Here is a 5,711-nt window from a genome sequence, read left to right as displayed (position 1 = left end):
AACTGTGTACCTCTCTGAATATTCCACAATGCCAAAGTCTGAAGCGCAGAATTCCTCCGCATTCTAAATAAAATAAAAACTAAATATGGACCATAGATCTATAACTTTTCTAACATTTAATGTACGGTCACTAGTTGATTCCAGTCGCCAAATAGATCTTAAAAATTCATTATTCCATAATAGAATAGATATTGGCCTCATTCAGGAATGTCATCTGAAAAGTAAAAGACAATTAAAAAGAGAAGGATATTACTAGGTTAGGTTAGGTTAAAGTGGCGGCCCGATTAAGATTCAGGCTCACTTAGACTATTCAGTCCATTGTGATACCACATTATCTAAAAAGTACCTATTACATATGGGCACTTCTAGTTTTAACCGCTGAACCTTCTCGATTATTTTCTTCTGTTGAACCAACCAGATTGTCCTAAAATCAAGAACAGACTGCTTAAGTTAACGTGTTCCAGGTCCGCCAGTAATCTAAAGGTGTATGCCCCTAAAATTTGCTTACGCCTTACACAAAATGCAAGACACTTGTCACAGCCCGGAGGCTACCGCCATCTGGAGGGAGGAACTGAGTTGCCGTACGCTGGTTGCTGAATGGTGTTGCCGGCTTTTGGCTCAGTCTATGGAGCGCGGTTCATTGGCAACTCAGTCCTCTGGCAGCTGACGAAAAAAAAAACATTCAACCAGCTTTGGAGAACAGCACAGAGACCAACAGGTACGTATCACAAAAAACTTATAACCACAAAACTTATCACTCATATTGGCTTGCTGGCATGCCGGTTTTCCAACCATGGTGTTGGAAAACCGGTCCCTCCTCAACCATGGTGTCCCCGTGGCCCATCAACTCGGAACACCCCAAATGCTACTCACCTATTCTTCAAATCACCTTTTACTTTTTAGAATTCCCTTATTCTTCCATATTTAATTTAATTTTCATACGCAAATATTTCAATTGATAACGTTATAAATGGTTTATAATTTTATTATAATCTAACTCTAACAAAATATTCAAACTAAACAAAATATATAAAAATTCCATTATTAGTTATTATTGTTTCGTTCCCAGGAATGAATGATGAAACCTTCCAGTCTTCTTCCTTTTCGTTTCCTGTCTTTTCCGTTCGTCCGTCAAGATAAGGTAAGTATAGTATAACGTCAAGTAACTTTCTGTCAATAAAAATTTGTATTTTTCTTCTTTTCAGATCAAATTTTTACAAGCAATCACAGTTCGGTCTAGAGTCTTATGGGGAACACATTAAACATTTCTGTGGTGGAGACACTTTCTTTGTCCACGCAGTTTAAATAAAGTCCTAGGGTGAGCTCAGCCTAACACTATTGCCTAAATCTGGCACTATTTATAAAACCCAACCGTTAATGACGATCCCCTTAATACCCTACAGCAAACTAGTGAAAATGTCCTACTACGCTTATTAATATTCAAACAATTTTTATTTACAGAAGTGAAAAAGTATCAGTCTGTCCGTCCGTCAACGTCCAAAATACGTATCCGTCCAAGTTTTTGTAAGACTACGAAAACGAAAGTAGCACGGTACCTGGGCACTGTAGGATGACCAGCGCAATGCAATTATACCCAACTGATGATGATGACAGCCATGAAATTGATACCAACTGATGGAAATGGGTCAAAAGGGTCATATGAATCCTGTCTGCCGGGAATGCTTGGGGCCGCAAATGAGGTGATGAATCGAGGTGGACTTTCGGCAGGTGTCATAATAATTTTATTTGATGGTTACTTTCCTTTAACTAAAGTGTCTTTTATTTTTTTCTTTTTAGGTTGCCTTTTTATCTTTTTCACAGCATTAATTGAAATTCGCTAGATTATTTTATCTGCTTTCAGATAAATCATCAATACTTTAAGTTTGTTTTACTTTTTTAGCGTTTAAGTTTAGATTTAAGCTTATATGATTTAATCTCGCCAATTTTAGCTCAATAACCTTTTATAGTTCAGATTTAACTGGCATTTGTATTTAATTTATATCAATTCGGATTGCGTTTGTATCAAATAAATTTGCTTCCACTATGCTTTTACACTATGTTCATATCAGTTTTATTTGCCATGAATAAACATATACATTTGTTTACATTCGTATCGAGTGTCTCGCTTGTGTTTTTATTTAAACAAACTTCATATCGGACTTTATTTAACTTTCAAAAAAAAAAAAAAACGCACTTTCCTTGAAATCATCAACCGTCACAACCTCACTCTCTCGCGTCCAAAACCAGAATCCCCTTCTTCCATCCATTTCCCCATGATGGACGCCTTAATTCGCCATACTCCCAAGCTTTCCCAGTTTATGGTGATTGCAGCTCTCCAAATGACACTGCATAGCAAATGCATCTCAAACAAACTCACGCATTCATAGCTGGAGAATTGTTCAAGGATGACTTGAGTATCTTGATAACATATTCCAGACCCAAAATACCACGCACATCAGTTTTTAAACTGCATCGTAACTGTTTTTGTTAATAGATGGCGAAGATCCATTTGACTGACATCCATTCTTAACTTTGGTGGGTATTATAATCTTATTTGTCTCATATCGGCGTTACTCGGATGAATTATCCACTTCACAATCACTCATAGGTGACGCAATTAAATTTGAACCTTTATTTTTCTCTGGATTTTAATTATTTTTTCAGGACAATTGAAAGAATAAATAATTGCCACTTTTACCAATGCCATACGATTCTGTTATCAGCTGATTTTGACTTCTTAAAATTGTAAACAACATATTGAAATTTGTTGTTTTTGTTATCGTGATTCAACCTCCTTATTCAGCCATGCCAAATACCATATAACAAATCATATGTCTGTCATAATTGCATAGAGAATTAACTGACTTCCACATTATCTCCCTCTGCATGTTTCCTCATGTAACCAATAGATGGCGCTGATATCCTAGTAAAGGGTGATTTGTTAAGAGCTTGATAACTTTTTTTTAAAAAAAAAAACGCATAAAATTTGCAAAATCTCATCGGTTCTTTATTTGAAACGTTAGATTGGTCCATGACATTTACTTTTTGAAGATAATTTCATTTAAATGTTGACCGCGGCTGCGTCTTAGGTGGTCCATTCGGAAAGTCCAATTTTGGGCAACTTTTTCGAGCATTTCGGCCGGAATAGCCCGAATTTCTTCGGAAATGTTGTCTTTCAAAGCTGGAATAGTTGCTGGCTTATTTCTGTAGACTTTAGACTTGACGTAGCCCTACAAAAAATAGTCTAAAGGCGTCAAATCGCATGATCTTGGTGGCCAACTTACCGGTCCATTTCTTGAGATGAATTGTTCTCCGAAGTTTTCCCTCAAAATGGCCATAGAATCGCGAGCTGTGTGGCATGTAGCGCCATCTTGTTGAAACCACATGTCAACCAAGTTCAGTTCTTCCATTTTTGGCAACAAAAAGTTTGTTAGCATCGAACGATAGCGATCGCCATTCACCGCAACGTTGCGTCCAACAGCATCTTTGAAAAAATACGGTCCAATGATTCCACCAGCGTACAAACCACACCAAACAGTGCATTTTTCGGGATGCATGGGCAGTTCTTGAACGGCTTCTGGTTGCTCTTCACTCCAAATGCGGCAATTTTGCTTATTTACGTAGCCATTCAACCAGAAATGAGCCTCATCGCTGAACAAAATTTGTCGATAAAAAAGCGGATTTTCTGCCAACTTTTCTAGGGCCCATTCACTGAAAATTCGACGTTGTGGCAGATCGTAAGTCTATTCATGATGAAATGTCAAAGCATACTGAGCATCTTTCTCTTTGACACCATGTCTGAAATCCCACGTGATCTGTCAAATACTAATGCATGAAAATCCTAACCTCAAAAGAATCACCCTTTACTACAAATCAAACTACTGGGCGCACTTGATAAACCCAACCATCCTTTGAACATTACTGTCAGAGGATGGGAGGGAAAACAGTGCGTTCGAAACTTATCATCAAAATACACCTTTCATCATAAAAATTACCATTGCTTCACTCATAGGTTCCCTCTGTTGATGATGAAGTTGTAGCATTGCGTTGTAGAAGTCTTCAAATGGTTCTTGAGGACCCTGACGCTTGTCCATCATACGTCTCTGTACATCAAAATCGCTTTCAAATTTCCTGAATTGCGACAGGAATGCTTGCTTGAGATCCTCAAAACTGTACAATCGCCCCAGACGCGAGTGCACAGCAATTCATTTATGTAATGTATTTATGTTTTCCTTCCTTCCAGTTTCTGCAGTAATTTGTGAAAGGTTAACGATGAGCGAGTACCGACCGTCACGTTTACTGCACCATCGAGTAGTTTATAGTAATTTTGGCTTCGAGTTTCCAATTGAAATAACTATATTCTCAAGTTTTTTAAGCACTTTAATAATTTTACAAACATTCCTGAGAATTGAAACTTCTTCGCATGTATCATCATTTTGGATTATCATTCGCTGCCTATATGAAGGGTCTGAAATATTTGGAGTTTGCTACTTTTTCTACATTTACGACGTGTATGTGACGTTTACAACTTTGCAACCGTCGCAAACCTTAAAAAGTTGTATACAGACCATCTCTGGTTATTGCGTGATGGTGACGACTCTGGAACATATGGGGATTGTGCTGGAAACGTCCGGGGCGGTGGAACTCGATTTTGTCCGCTTCCACTGCAACCTTGATGGTATTGCTGTGCCGAATAGCCAACTGCTCCGAACTCTTCAGCTTCTGGTGGTGAGGCATCTGACTGTAATCTCGCTTCATTTCGTTGTGTGTTCCTTGTGGTGACTGATGGAACGTCTTGTGCTAGCGAATTTTGGAGTGGTGGATACGGTGGCAATGAATTTGTACTTGTTTGGTTTTGCACAAATGTATTTGGGCCGTTCATAATACCAGCCATACTTTGCTGTACAAGCTGTGGTACAAGCTGCCGTAACTTTTCATCCAACAATCGAATTAATTCGACTTGTCCTAACCCAATAGCAGAATCAATTACAGCATGTAATTGGTTGTCGACGTGCGTATCGGCAGTCCTCTGAGCATCTGCTTCTAAGTTTCTATTTTGCCTTTGTATATTAATTGCCGTCTCACTGTTGAAGACAGTGAAGAATAATAATTGCAAAAATTTTAAAAAAAATTAGCAATTTCGCATCGCAATTCATTGAAGTTTTTGTGCAAAATAAATATTATATACTATATTTTGTAAAAAGTTTTTTCCACCATCCGAAATGGCTGAGTGCAATACATGTAAAGGCAGTATATCCAGCATACATTGCTCAGGTGTTGGCAAAAAAGTTTATCACCAATCGGCAAAGTGCTCAGGAATTGATCAATACTCCGTGAAGATACTTGAATCGAACAATTTTGCGTTTCATGTGTGATGATTGTGTCCAATATATACATAATGTTGATCTGGTGTTAAAAAAATTCAAGATACAGTGAATGTAAACAAAAACAATTTAATTGAATACAAATATGAATTCGAAGTGTCACTAAATCAAAACGAAGATGAAATTAAACAGTTACTGGAATCTATTGAATGTCGGTATGATGAGAGACTGCAAAAACTAATGAAAACACAAGAAATGTGTGAAAACAATGTGAGAGAACTTAAAAAATTATATGGTTCAGTGGCAAATAGTGAAAATAACACAAAAGAGATTATGGAAGTTTTGAATGATAATAACAAAGCTGTAAACAATGTTAAAAAATCGTTA

The sequence above is a fragment of the Haematobia irritans genome, chromosome 3, assembly GCF_050003625.1.
Source record: "Haematobia irritans isolate KBUSLIRL chromosome 3, ASM5000362v1, whole genome shotgun sequence".
NCBI classification, from domain to species: domain Eukaryota; kingdom Metazoa; phylum Arthropoda; class Insecta; order Diptera; family Muscidae; genus Haematobia; species Haematobia irritans.
Note: the sequence above shows the minus strand (reverse complement) of the source record.